Below are 16,253 nucleotides of genomic sequence, written 5' to 3'. Positions count from 1 at the left end.
ACTCCCCTGCTTCTCCCCTCTGCAAATCCCTCCACTGGCTCCCAATTCCCCAACGAATCCAGTTCAAACTACTTACACTGATCTACAAAGCCATCCACAACATGTCCCCTTCCTATATCTTTGAACTAATCTCCCAATATCTTCCCTCACGTAATCTTCGATCCTCCCAAGACCTCCTACTCTCCTCCACACTTATTCATTCCTCACACCACCGCCTCCAAGATTTCTCCCAAATATCCCCCATCCTCTGGAATTCCACGCCTCAACACGTCCGATTATCCACCACACTCGGATCCTTCAGACGGAACCTGAAAACCCATCTCTTCAGGAAAGCCTACAGCCTGCAATAACCATTCCACCGCCTCACCACCACCCGAGCTGCCGCCTCACCACCACCAGAGCTGCCGCCTCACCACCACCAGAGCTGCCGCACCCCTGACCTTCTGTCTCTTCCCCATTATCCCATAGAATGTAAGTCCGCAAGGACAGGGTCCTCTCCCCTCTGTACTAGTCTGTGATTGTAAATTCGTTTACTGTAAAAAAAATCTATAACTTTGTATGTAACCCCTTTCTCATGTACAGCACCATGGAATTAATGGTGCTATATAAATAATAATAATATATATACACACACAAATCCTATATATGATATTTTATCTTCTACAAATTTCCATTTTATGCCTCTTAAATAGTATTGAACATAAAATGAAGGTACTGCCATCAGCTTCTTTCTTGAAGGAATAAATGGCCTGGCATCAACAACTTGATTCTCTTTTTCATAGAATCCTGTAGTCACAGTTAAACCCCTGCACGACAGGAACTTTTTTCAGTTTTGCCTTTTCGTTTTTCGCTCCCCTCCTTCTCAGAGCCATAACTTTTTTATTTTTCTGTCAATATGGCCATGTGAGGGCTTATATTTTGCGGGGCAAGTTGTACTTTTGAATAACACCATTGGTTTTACCATGTCATGTGCTAGAAAACAGGAACAAAAAATTCTAAATGCGGTGAAATTGCAAAAAAAGTGCAATCCCACACTTGTTTTTTGTTTGGCATTTTTGCTCAGTTCAATAATTTCTAAAACTGACCTGCCATTATTATTCTCCAGGTCATTACAAGTTCATAGATAAAAAATAACCTAGACATGTTTGGTGTCTAAGTGGTGAAAAAAATGTCCAAACTTTGCTAAAAAAATAAATAAAATTGTGCCATTTTCCGATACCTGTAGCGTCTCCATTTTTTGTTATCGTGGGTTAGGTGAGGGCTTATTTTTTTGCACACCAAGCAGACATTTTTAATGATACCATTTTGGTGCAGATATGTTCTTTTGATCGCCCGTTATTGCATTTTAATGCAATGTCGCGGTGACCGAAAAAAATGTAATTCTGACATTTCTACTTTTTTATTGCTACGCCGTTAAGCGATCAGGTTAATCCTTTTTTTATTGATAGATTGGGCACTTCTGAACGCGGAGATACCAAATATGTGTAGGTTAGATTTTTTTTTATTGTTTTATTTTGAATGGGGCAAAAGGGGGGTGATTTGAACTTTTATTTTTTTTATATTTTTAAAAACATTTTTCTTTAACTTTTGGAATGCTTCAATAGTCTCCATAGGAGACTAGAAGCTGCCACAACCAGATCGGCTCTGCTACATAGGGGCGATGATCAGTTTGCCTCTATGTAGCTGAATTACTGACTTGCTATGAGCGCCGACCACTGGATCCAGACAAAAATAGCATGATTGATACATTTTTTATGGGTTTAGTAACATAGTAACATAGTTATTAAGGTTGAAGGAAGACTTTAAGTCCATCTAGTTCAACCCATAGCCTAACCTAACATGCCCTAACATGTTGATCCAGGGGAAGGCAAAAAAAACCCATGTGGTAAGAGTAAGCTCCACCATGGGGAAAAAAATTCCTTCCCGACCCCACATACGGCAATCAGACTAGTTCCCTGGATCAACGCCCTATCAAAGTAGAGAAAAAAATTAAAAAAGTGTAATGCTAAAGCCATGTTCACACATACCGCAAATGTTCATTTTTTCAACTGCTGTATTCTACAAGTGTTCTGCAGGTGTCAGCAGCACAAAATGCAATAACAAACTTTTTGATTATTGAGTGTTTGCTGCATTTCTTTTATGCGTGTTTCCTCTTTACTTGATGCGCTTTTTGATGCATATGTGAATCTGCATTTTTAATGCTTTTTAATAATACAGAAAAGCTTTGATTCTGCGATTAACCCCTTCCCGACATCGGACGTACTATCCCGTCCGATGTCGGGTCCCCTGCTTTGATGTGCGCTCCGGCGGTGAGCGCACATCAAAGTCGCGACATGTCAGCTGTTTTTTACAGCTGACATGTGCACGCAATAGCGGCGCGTGAAATCGCGATCACCCGCCGCTATTAACTAGTTAAATTTCGCTGTCAAACGCAGACAGCGGCATTTAACTACCGCATCCGGCCGGGCGGCCGGAAATGAGCGCATCGCCGACCCCCGTCACATGATCGGGGGTCGGCGATGCTTGTATATTGTAACCATAGAGGTCCTTGAGACCTCTATGGTTACTGATCGCCGGTGGCTGTGAGCGCCACCCTGTGGTCGGCGCTCACAGCACACCTGCATTTTAGCTACATAACAGCGATCTGATGATCGCTGTTATGTAGCAGAGCCGATCGGGCTGTGCCTGCTTCTAGCCTCCCATGGAGGCTATAGAAGCATGTTAAAAGTTTAAAAAAAAAAGTAAAAAAAAAATGAAAAAAATAAAAAAAAATATAAAAGTTTAAATCACCCCCCTTTCGCCCCAATCAAAATAAATCAATAAAAAAATAATCAAACCTACACATATTTGGTATCGCCGCATTCAGAATCGCCCGATCTATCAATAAAAAAAAAGCATTAACCTGATCGCAAAACGGCGTAACGAGAAAAAAAATTGAAACGCCAGAATTACGTTTTTTTGGTCGCCGCGATTTGCATTAAAATGCAATAACGGGTGATCAAAAGAACGCATCTGCACCAAATTGGTATAATTAAAAACGCCGTCTCGGCACGCAAAAAATAAGCCCTCAACCGACCCCAGATCATGAAAAATGGAGACGCTACGAGTATCGGAAAATGGCGCAATTTTATTTATTTATTTTTTTGCAAAGTTTGGAATTTTTTTTCACCACTTAGGTAAAACATAATCTAGTCATGTTAGGTGTCTATGAACTCGTACTGACCTGGAGAATCATAATGGCAGGTCAGTTTTAGCATTTAGTGAACCTAGCAAAAAAAACAAAGAAAAACAAGTGTGGGATTGCACTTTTTTTGCAATTTCACCGCACTTGGAATTTTTTTCCCGTTTTCTAGTACATGCCATGGTAAAACCAATGGTGTCATTCAAAAGTACAACTCGTCCTGCAAAAAATAAGCCATCACATGGCCAAATTGACGGAAAAATAAATAAGTTATGGCTCTGGGAAGGAGGGGAGTGAAAAACGAAAACGGAAAAATGAAAAATCCCACGGTCATGAAGGGGTTAAAATGCAATGGTGTTTTTTTTTAAGGCTGCACATCCTATAGAGAAAAAACCCCAAACCCCAGAGTACAGCAGCATCTTTAGACCACAGTGGGGCATAGATTTCATGGAATTACATCCACTTCGCTTGGAAACTTAAACCGTGTTCAGATGCTGTGTTTTTTTCTGCTGCTTTTTTGCACAGATATTCTGTGTTTAACTGTCCAAGGAAAGTGGATGTGACTTCATGAAAACTGCACCTGCTGTGCATCTAAAGATGATGCTGATCTGTGCGGTTTTGGTTCTTTTTTTTTCTCTCTTGTTTTCTATGTGGAGCCTAAAAAAACACACGTAAAAAAAATTGCAGATAGAAGGTATGATATATATGATATCAATCTGATATATATGTATGCATGCATGTCTTTTCGAAGTTAATATTCTTTTTAGTGTACTCCATTTCCTTATTTTGCTTCTATTTCTCTTAAATTTCATGCATTCCAGTCACCTATTTTTTTTCTCAAAGACTGACTGAGTTTCATAGGATCACGTCTCTCTAATTCATTTTCTTATGACATGATATTGTAAAACATAATCTTTCCTCTTAGTTCGGTTCCCTCCGTTATTCCTTACTGACCATGAGGTATATTGCATTTTAATTTGTGATAGTGGGTAATGTCAAAATAAAATAACTACTTCCATCTCTGCACTTAAATGGAATTTTTGCAATTAGTAAATCCTTTACATGGATGACTTCAACTTCAAGATCTAAAAAGGTAATCTTATCCGAAGTAATATTGGCTGGAAATGTAAGACACTAATTATGTTGTTGTTCAGATTCTCCAGACTCAGAGACCATTTCAATGCTGCATTTCCAGATTAAAAAGATATTAGTGATACATCGATGATAATATTTGATGTCAGTATGGTAAATTCATTTTTACTTCTCTTGCGCTATTTTCACTCTAAAATGTGACTTGAAAGATTGAATATTTGTATGTTTGTGCTTATGTTTTTTTCTTTTTTAAAGATTTTCTACTCTTCCGCCTCTAGCATCCTGGTCTTTCTTTTTCTTTTTGATTACTTTTGGAGTATTTAATGAGATGAAATGTACATTTGGGGTTTTCCGTTATCATGATTGTTGGTGGGGTTGAGGAACTTGGTGGTGTTGTACAACTCAGACCTAAAAAAAAAATAATGCTCTATACTCTATGTTCTGTCCATCTTAATGTGCAGAAAGTTAATTATCAGGTTATTCAAGTTGTGGCCACTGGAGGTCATCAGTTGCCTTCTTTTCATGTTGTTTACCAACTTTTCCCTCAGAAGAGCAATGTCTTCTGGGTAAGTTCCGCCCTCATTCTTCTTGTGGAAGACGAGCTTCAGTAGCCATTTCTCCTCAGGTCTGAAGAGAGACACACGTGCTCCTGTCTCACTTACTTTCCTACCCCTGTCCTAACGGATCTCGGTACGTTTATAAAGGGTTAAATGCATCTTATGTTTGTGTTAGTATTCAGCCTTATGCAGCTCCTATAGTCTGATATAGTTAGGTAGATAGTTCTCTGTAGCTTGCAAATAGGTTAATGTTACTCTGCATGTAGATAGATGCATCTTTGTACAGAATAGGGCAGAGCTGTTAGAATTACTGTGTAATGCACTCTGTATAATTCTTGCTGTAATGTCCCAGTTATTTATGTGATTGCACCCTGTATGTGCATATACTGATATGCTGTTATTCTTTACAGTTTTTCACCAGTCATCCACTATGATTATTCACTGAACATCCACTTTGTACATCAACATCATTCACTATTCGATCATCTACTATGAATACTATCCACCATTGTTGTTCAACGTTATAGTTTATGTTATCATCACCCTAATAAATAAGACTTAAGCATCAACACAGTCTGATTACTGGGATGTGGATGAAGGTTTAGCCGTATGTTGGAATCCACACAGCATCCTACATGGAGGAAGGCAGAACACTCTACACGGAAGGAAGACAAAACTGGAAATATTTTGACTAGGTTTTAGCAACTGAAAATGATTGCATCTTAGAATTATCATTGACTGCGGTGACACTCTGGGTACTATCAAATATATTGTGTATAGTAAACAATGTGTTTTCTTACAGGGAATGTGTCATCAGAAAATAGCCTATCATTATCAGGTTTTGCATTACATGTATTTTTTTTAGTTTTTAAACCAGCCACTAGGGCTTTTTTTTTGACTCGTGCTACCTATACTTTTGAGAAGAGTATTCAGCAGGCTCTTTATCACCAGAGACAGGGTCACAATGACAGGTGACACCTCTATACATAACTAATAACACAAGATCCCCTAATCTCAATAGGTAATGTGTAGGAGTGGTGGAGCTGATGGTGTGCTCCTTGAAACTCTAAAGGGTTAAATGTATTTTATATGGAGAATTGAGAGTCCTCAGTAGTTGATACCTTTTAATGGCTAACTGAAAAGATGGTAACAAATTGCAAGCTTTCGAGACTACACAGGTCTTTTCATCAGGCAAAGACTAAAAGAAATTCTGAAGAATCACATATTTATGCACAACCCAGCACAGAAAAATGCCATAGACAAGACAGGTGACGTGAAGCAGAATTGCCATTGTGTGAGTATGTATGTTATAGAAGGGTAACCCTCACTGGAGCTGCAAACTAGCTAGGATGAGTTAACTATAATGACTAGCCCAGTTTGGGAGGGGGAACTGAGTGTTTGTGTCAGGTTCAGGAAGTATCAGAAAGTTGAGGGACAGTAGTGTGAAGAGGCAGCAACAGTCTCAAGCATTGGGCTGCTAGCGGACAACATGGGCATACTCGAGGCAGTGGATTGCTGAGTATAGAGTATACCCTTCCATTTTATTCAATCTACCAGCCTGCGAAACCTCGAGATGAACGTTGGAGCCTTTGGGCACACTCAGCCTGTGAAGATACAGAGAAGATGGACTCAGACTAGATGAGGCCGAAGGTATTGCAAATCGGGCGCACTGCTAGTGGTGGAGAAAAACTCCTAGTGCTAGACAAGTTAGCAAAAGGGACATCCTACCCATACCGAGAACCAGGGGTGAAGTTATGTCCGGTATCTGTGGGAAAGACAAGAACCCATTGGGCCTTAACCTGTATGCCTGCTTGTAAAGTCTGCCAATCATTAAGTAAAAGTTGTACTGTTTTTCCAAATCTTGTGTCCCCTGAATTGATTGCTGCTGAGGTTCCAGAAGAAAAAAACCTGGAGCTAACGGAGGCCCGAAATAAGTTTGATGCCTCCCACACATAGCAGCACACCAGGATAGGGACAACTGCTGTCTGTAGATTGCCAGAGCGAGTGGGAGCCAAACTTCGCCCACGACTACCTCACTTGGGCACTTTACAGATGTCACATCTGATCCTGCTCCCCTCCTGTCATAATGACTGATTAGAAGCTTAAACCCATAAAGCAGGATCAGAGTCTGCTAATTATGGCTAATGTACATTTTTATTTCCTGAAACATTAAGTTAGAATCTAAAAAAGCCCAAGTAGCCAGTGTCATTACTGTGAGATTTCTATTTTTTTAAATAAAGGATGAGATATGGAAAAAAAAACATTGCCATAACAAAAAAAAGTACATTGAACACCTCAGTAACCTGATTTAAACATTAAGTCATTTTCTGATGACACGTTTCCTTTAACTACCCATGGGAGTGTATCACCAAGCACCATGTCAAGCATCAGATTGGTGTGCTGCCACTGGACTCTGGAGCAATGGAAACATGTTCTTTGGAGTGACACATCGGTCTTTTCTATCTGCCATTTTGATGGATGAATTTGGGTTTGGGGACAAATTCCAACAGACACACTCCAAAATCTTGTAGGAAGCCAGGAAGCCTGCTCAGAAGACTGGAAGCTGTTATAGCAGCAAAATAGGCACCAACTTCATGGTAATGCTTATTAATTTGGCTTGTGAGGGTCATCAAAAGCTAATGTAATTGTCCAAATACGTTTGTCTATAGAGTATTGGCTTGTAATTGAAAAGCAATGAAATTTACTTTTTTTTCTTTTAGTTTATTTCTTTTTCTCATTGTTTACCGTTTGTTGCATTTGGAAAAATGAGTGTATTGCCAGGAAAGGCTAATTTATGTATGATCTCTGCCTCCCCACTTCCATCTGGTCCTTATTAGTAGCTCTCAGCTGCAGAATTACCTAGCACTATATAAGTTTAAAACACCTTTAGGCCTCATTCACTCTTCCGTCTTGCATGTATTTGTTGTATTGGTTTCTTTCACGGACAGAGCACATTCTCATTACAATCTATGGTGTTATTCACATATCTGTACAAAATTCACGGAGATATGTCAGTTTTTTTTCCTGAATAACTGAGGAAAAGCACCAATACAAGTCTATGGGTCCATGAAAAACACGCACAGATCACGGATGGCATCCATGTGCTGTCCATTTTTAACATTGGAAAGTATAGGAGAATCTTTGTAATTTATTTATTACTTTATCCATCTGGGAAAAACACTGATAGCAGTAAAACAGATACACAGACTGTACACTGATGAAACACTGCCAAAGTTTCATTTATTCCTGTATGTGTTTAAAGAGATCCTGTCAGCAGGATTTAGCCCTATAAACTACAGGCATGGCTATAGTGGCACTGTGATGCTGATTAATATGATACCTGATGTGAAGGGATCCACTCAGTGGCTGCTGGATGCACACCTTATGAAGATTTCAGAAAATTATGTCTTGTGTGCTTCGGGACTGGACGTGGTGGAAGGGTCTTCTTCTCATTCTCCGTCTCCCACCAGCCTCCTTTGTTTCTTGTGCTGGTCACATTCAGTGACCTACCTCCTTGTTAAAACTCTGTGCTGTTCCCACTGCCATCATTGTGTGAGCTGCGTGTGCGCAGTGGGACTTTGATGAAATGGCTCCAATGGAGCCATGGTGAACGTGGTGGTGAACGTTGTGGCAAACGCTATGTGAACCCTGCCTAACGGTTCTTGAAGAACGAACCCCACTTAGATAAAATCCGAGTGCTATCTGATTTTCGTGCACCGAATCATAGACTTACTTTGCCGATTTTGATTGAACATGTCTCGGCAAATTTCCATGGTCTAATCGGTCCTCAAAAAACTCACAGACGTGTGAACATCCCCACAGACAATCATAGGCACTAGTGCAAAAACATGTGGATAGCACTCGTACAAGGAAAACTGACGTGAACTCTCGTCTCAGCCTGTGACTCATGATATGAAAGAGGACACATATAAGAGCAGAGACAAGTTATTGTCACACTTACATAACACCAGCGACACACGCCCTCTTAGCAAGCAGGGATACAAAAAATGTACAATCCGGTATAAGGAAGAAGACGGCCCAAAATATGCAGGTTATTTCTGGCTGGAGTACAACTAACAAATATGTAAATCTGTCTCAGGTCAGGTGTGGTTTTGGAGTTTTTTTCTTTGTAAATATAGGTGATCAGTAAAAAGATGTGTTTTCTATAGATACACCAATTTATGGGACTGAAATTTTATGCAGTTCTCTGATGGGTTATTTCAAGCAACTGCAACTGTGGAGATGCTCTTACAATCTGCTCCTCTGCATTTTGCAGCCATCACCTAATGTTGCAGAGATAAATTAGACTTCCTTATTTACAGTAGGTATGATACATTGATTATCAGGCAGAAGGTTCTAACACCAGTCCTGGCCCAGTTTTTAAATGGATATATAAACATGCAAGGTGAAAAACGTATAGAACTTCAGACAAGTCTTCCATTAATATCGCAGCATGTTGGAAAACCTTTCAGAATTATTGTGCTGGCGGAGAAGAGTTGGGAGAGCAAGAAACAGATGAATCATTCATCTGTCATGCATTTCTGTCTGATCCAGTCCGCCCTGTCCCTAATAAGGTCATAAACTACTTAGCTGGGAGAGCACTGACCTACTTTGTGCAAGAGGTTTGCAAGTTATTTCACGTTATGCTGATGGGGTTACAAAAACACCACAGGCCACGATTGTAAAAGGTAGCAGACATGCTTCCGGTTTCCTTATGATATCTGGACACTTAATAATCCTGCTTTCCTTCCGTCTGTAGACAGTTAATGTCAGCTATTCACATGCAAGTTCGAAAGGTCAATAGTTCTGGATGTGCCGTCCTTAAGACCATGGATATTGCTCACTCTCAATAATCCTGGCCTTAATTTACTTATGTCTGGATCACACAGCCAAAAAAACATTAGCAAGTATTCTGTCATAGGAAAAACTGTATCCTACTTGCCTACACTTGGAGAAATGAGTCAAAGTTCTTCTGTTCACTTGAAGTTTTAAGGAAAATAGAACTTTACAGTTAAAGTTTAGCAATTATCCTGACAATTCTAAAATATGGACACAAATCAGACTCAAAGAGGTGATCCACTACTCAGATATCTTCTTCTCTATCACTATGGTTCCACCAAGTAAAATAATAACGGTGCAGGCACCATTCCAGGGGTATCATCACTCAATCCCTTCAGCTTCTCAGCACCGCTTCACTGTCCCCTACTTTGGACAAATCAGACATCCGGAGGAAATGAGAGAGCAGCCGCACTTCTCACTTCTTCGGGATGTCAGTTATGTCCAAAAGATTGGACAGTGAAGCGGTCGCTGATTGACCAAAGGGATCAAGTGACGTAACAATGTCCCGGGAGAGCCAGTGCTGACTCCGCTGGAATGGTGCCTTCTCCGGAGGTGAGTATTGTGGTTATTAATTTACGGAAATTTATGGAAACACAGTGATTAAGTAGTTGACAACTGCTTTCAAGTGGCTTCTCTTAAAAAACACTGATAAAGGTATGATCATGGGCATGGAGGGTGGGTGGTGTCTGACAAGTGAGAAACCACACTGATACTGAGAACAGGGGTCCCAAAGTCCTCTGTGGTATACAACACATGTGGCCGCTGTTTGATCCCCTTCTGTGAAAATAAATAAGTGAATAACAAACCTATTTAGTGTGAAAACTCCTTTGAGGGTAGGTGCAGACTGTGACGTTAAGGTACTGATGGAATCCCTAAGTTTTCCAAGATGTGGATGCCTCAGGAAAATGCTGACAGTCTGTTTTTGAAGTGTCTTGGTCATGGCCTTATCAGTTGATTTCAAGGCAGCAGGGGCTGCTGGCAACATTGCTCTGTAATTTCAAGTGTTACTTTCTTTACACACGTGGTCAAAATTGTTGATACCCCTCGTTTAATGACAGAAAAACCCACAATGTCACAGAAATAACTTGAATCTGACCACGTGTGTAACTGTTTCAAGGTTTCTGAAACCTCAAATTACCATATTTTTCCCATGGAAAATAATTACAGCTATACCCGCCTCCAGTATGGGCGCTGTTCCAGCAATTTTGGCGCCTGATCTCCCTGGGATTGCGTGACATTATGTCATGTGAGCCCTACAGCCGCTGTAGCGGCTGCTGATTGGTTGCAGAGTTCGCATGACATAAAAATGTCACGTGAGAGTAGATGCCAACATCACTGTAACAGTGCCCAAACCCGAGGTGAGTATAGCTGTAAATATTTTACATGGGGAAAATATGGTGATTGAGAAGGGGGGTTCTGATTAGTGGACAACCCATTTATGTTAAACGGAACCTGTCAGCAGATTTTGCCGCTATACGATGCGTCTGCTGCCTTTCCTGACTTATCAACAACATTCTATAAGAGATTGACAGCGGCATTTAACTAGTTAACAGCCACGGGTGAAATCATGATCCACCTGCGGCTGTTGCGGGCACATGTTAGGGTATGTTTCCAAGTGGCATATTTGCTGCGGAATGAACGCTGCGTACAGCTGCAGCGTCCAATCTGCAGCGTCCAGATGTTACAGCATAGTGGAGGGGATTTTATGAAATCCCATATCCACTATGCGTACAAAGACGCAGGTGGCAGACCTGCGTATACGCATATGAGGCACGTCTTTAAAGACCACAGCATGTCTATTTATCTTGCAGAGATGCACAGTCTCCGCAAGATAAATAGCACCGTTCTATGTATAGGATGCGGTGATTTCGCATGTAAGCTGCATCCAAAGCGCTCGGAATTCGCCACGTGGAAACATAGCCTCAGCTGTATACATCAGCTCTCAAGTACCCGGAAAGGTGCGGGCTCAGCGCCGAAACCCGCACCAAACAGGAGGAGTCCAGCATTGGCGTACTATTACGCCCCAATGTCAGAAAGGGGTTAAAGGAGAATTTAAAGGATTGCCTGCGCTTCACCCTTAACCCTGTTCACGGAGATATGGGCTTCCCTAAAGATAATTTCCAGGTTGCTATTTTGGTTTAGCCAGCACAAACAGCTGATGGCATAAAGAAAGGCTGGACATTCATAGCACATTGCAAGGACGAGAGATAAAGAGATAGCTGTACAAAAGCTGTAGCGAAGGCAGAAAGAATTAACAGGCAAAAGTTATTAGTCAAGCCAAGCCAAACCACAATAATGTCCTATATGATCATCTTTGTACCTTTATGGAATCAAGTGGATCTATTTCTCAGCCACAGATAATGTGCTTAGAATTGGTCAGTATCTTTTATATCTTTCATACTTTGTAATGTATATTTTATTATTTTTTATTTTTTACATGTTACTTTTTTCAAGACTCTCAACCACTCTGATCTTCTTGATATACATGTGAATGGCTCTTTACGTTCCATTGAATTCTTTAATAGCAAAATTCCATTGTTATCTCTTGTTGCTTAAATAACTAGCCTTGATAGTGACACTGCTTGCCGCTTACGGTAATTCACCTAGATGGATGTTATAGGGGATTTTATTTATTTTTATATATTTTTGCATGTTACTATTATTATTATTATTTAGTATCTCTAATATTGTTTGAAGTTTTCAACCTATCACCTACATGTTTGTACAATACACTGACAATGTTTGTTTTATTTTAGCGAATTTGAGAAACGTTAAAGAAATCGCTTGGATATATTTTTTCACTTTTCTGTCATTTATCACTATGGTGAACTTTTGTGCAGAGTAATAAAAATCTATATTTTGAAGAAACCCTCACGAGTGTGGCTCTATACTATATACTTTAGTACCTGGGTCTGACTCCAGTCCAGCCCACACAACTACCTAATTTTTGAGTGCGCATCTTTAGGACTATCCATTACTAGAATTGCATAAACTGCTGAGTGTAGGCTGAGAACTATATACATTTATCATGCACTGTCTGGACCCTTAAGGAGCCAGTGAAGTGCTTATCTGCCAGCAGTGAAGAAGACAGCAAAAACATAAGCAAATGTAGGGGTTTGCACTATTGATTTGCCATGGCCCATGCATTATAGTCTACTCCTAATCAGAGATTGAGGGTACAATTACAATAATAATGCACCATCGGTGTTGTGGCTCTGCATTTTGGCACTACCAATACATGGCAAAACTTCCTGATAACCCTTGTGCTATGCAGGGAAATCATCTATATATGTTTTAAAATATGCTCTTGAATATATGTTTTGATAAATTGTAATGATCTGAAAATGGAAACTTAGTTGACATAAATCATGTAAAGTTTGTGTCCCTATCAGGAAAGGTCTTATAAATGTAAAAGTGTCCACTAGTTGCGTAACTAGAGATTGATGGCCCTGGTGCAAAATTTGGACCTGGCTCTCCCCACTTGTTGGCCAGATGTATGTGCCCTTGTTAGTGTTCTAAATCCTATAAGGACATATGAGTTGCACCCCTCCCCCAATATTAAGTAATGTCCAGAATCTTGGGCTCCATCCTGGTATATATGTTCCCCATCCTGATATATATTACCTCCATCCTGTTATTTATGTTCCCCATCCTGGTATATAAGTCCCTTATCTTGGATCCCACCTTGGTATATATATATATCACTCATCCTGGTGTATATGTCCCTTATCCTAGTATACATATCCCTTATCCTGCTATATTTCCCCCATTGATCCGCTATTTTTAATGGATACAAAAAAATAAACAATTATCATCACCTTTCCTTGGATCCCCCGTTGTGCAATGTCCTATTATGAAGCTGGCACCTGATTTCAGCATGCAAGTGAAGGGAGCTCATGACGTTATTGCCATGTGCGCCCACTCACACGCACGCCAACGTCAGCAGCTGGCCCAATTGGACAGCACCGTGTATTACAGCGCACGGACCCGGCGGGTCTCTGCGTCGCACTACTCTTCAGGATGCACTCCAAGGACACACATCCAGTTAAAGTCTCCGCTGGTGTTGGCGGGCCCCTCACCTATGCCCGTGGGCCGCAACCTTTGTGATCATTACGCCCCTGGTGTCCACATAATATAGATAAGGACTTATGTAATGTCTAATATGCAGATTGCAAATTATTGAGTAAAATTAGTAACATAGTGTAACATGCATTATTATGCAGCGACCCTTGTCAACCTCTATTCCTTTTATGTAAGTTAAAGAAAACTAAATCATAGTTTCTGCATGTTTGCCAAAGTTCATATACATACACCATGCGTTCTTAATGAAACTGGCACATTTGTGAAAATTCTACAGGTTCTAATATGGAACAATGAATTACAATTTGTTTGTGTCTAGCTCCATATTAGTGATTGGCAGCTTCTGTAAGCACCTTAGCCATGATAGCAGTAATCATAGGTAGGGTAGAGAAAGGTCTTGCCTACTTGTGACTACATTATAATTTTGGCTGTCGTCCTAAAGAATATTGGAATAAGTCATTCAGGACATGGGAGTATGGAATTATAAATCTGAATTGTTAGATGGCAAAGGATCTGCCAAGATGAGCATGTGCTTACTAAGTCATGTTCCCACAAACAGTATTTCAAAGGTGAAGGAAAAATGTGCAACCTTTGATCATATAAAGTTAAATTACTTTTAAGCCGATTTCAGATGTAGACCAGGGGCAAAAGCTGTGTGAGCAGTTGGGGCTGTGCCCAAACATCAAGCAGTTAAAGGTTTCAGTGTTATCACTTGTATTTTTGTACAGGTAGTAAGTTGACTTTCTGGTGGTCACTGATCCCAAAAAGTTTTTTTTCTGCATGGGAAACTGGTTCAGTATGCACCCATCCTACGATTCAATTTAAAAAATGGTGGAATATGGAGTTCTGTAAGAAATCATACTGTGTGTGGGTGATCTAGGAAGATCATACAGTCTGGGGAACTATTGGTTCATCATAATGTGGCCAGGACCTCTAGGTTCATCATACTGTGTTGGTTAGTTGTGGGGGATCATACTGTTTGGAGACTGTGGAGACCATCATACTGTGTTGTAGGGCTGTGGGGACATCATACTTTGTAGTGGGCTGTGGGTGATTTAAATGTTTAGGTAGCTGTGGGGGCATCACACTATGTGTATAGGAGGGCTGTGGAGACATACTGTGTGAGGAGCTCTTAGGGCATCATTATATGTGAAGAGCTGTGAGGAAATCATATTGTTTGAGGAGCTGTGAAGACATCATACTGTGTGATGAGCTGTGGAGACATCATACTGTGTGATGAGCTGTGACCGTCATACTCTGTGATGAGCTGTTAGGACATCATATTGTATGAGGAGCTGTGAGGACATCATACGGTGTGATGAGTTATGGAGACATCATATTGTGTGAAGAGATGTGGAGACATCATACTCTGTGATGAGCTGTAAGAAAGACATGCTGTTTGAGGATATGTCTAGACATCATACTTGTGTAATGAGCTATGAGGACGTCATGCTGTGTGATGAGCTCTGGAGACATCATACTTGTGTAATAAGTTGTGGGGACATCATACTGTGTGATGAGCTGTGAGGACATCTTACTATATGAAGACCTGTGAAGATATCATACTGTGTGGTAAGCTGTGAGGACATCATACTGTGTGGGAGATTGTGCGGGCCTTCATAATGTGTTTTGAGCTGTGAGAGCATAATACTTTGTCAAATGAGCTTTGGATCAAGGTACAAGAACTGAATAACAGGAGAATTATGATTTATAAACTTTACAAAAAGTAAATAGTGACGAGCAAGTACTAAAATGCTTGGGAACTCGAGTCGAGCAAATGGAAGTCAATAGGAAACTGGAGCATTTTCCGGCACCCCCCGTCCCTCCCCCCGGAGGTCTGGAGGGGGTCTAAAAATTGCTGAAAACGATGTTCATTTTCATAGATCTTTTATTTATTATTACTTTTGTCAGATTCAAGTTATTTCTGTGACCAGTGTGGGTTTTTCTGTCATTAAATGAGGGGTACCAACAATTTTGACCACGTGCGTAGATGAAAAGAAAGCACTGGAGGGTTCAGAAGTGGTAATTCCAGTCACAGTAGCGTAAAGTCTCCTACCACTACCTCTTAAATACATGTGCTACAGAAAAACTGTGAATGGACACATTTAAATAATTTAATTTTGCCTGCTTTGATGAATTTCTGAGTACATCGTAAAAAACATGAACACTGTAAAAAACTTGAATCGGTCAATGAGTGCATGGAAAAAAACAGCAGAAAGGCTAACAGTTTATAAGGCAATAATCACTGACAAGATACCTGTCATACGCTGTACCTACTGCCATACCTCACCCTACATGAATTGCAGATAAGAGCTATATTATTGTAAAATACAGAAGGGATTTGAACTGGCCCTGAAATGATTTTTTTCTTGTACGTGGCAGCAACAAAGTCTGGAGGAACACAAGTAACACTGGCAGCTTTGATGAATTTCTCAGTACAGATCACTGTAAAAAACATGAATCGGTCAAAGAGTCCATGGAGAAAAGCAGTAGCAAAGATTAGA

Source organism: Ranitomeya variabilis, chromosome 2 (assembly GCF_051348905.1).
Source record: "Ranitomeya variabilis isolate aRanVar5 chromosome 2, aRanVar5.hap1, whole genome shotgun sequence".
Taxonomy (NCBI): Eukaryota; Metazoa; Chordata; class Amphibia; order Anura; family Dendrobatidae; genus Ranitomeya; species Ranitomeya variabilis.
The sequence above is the reverse complement of the archived record's forward strand: the minus strand, read 5'-3'. Positions refer to the sequence as shown.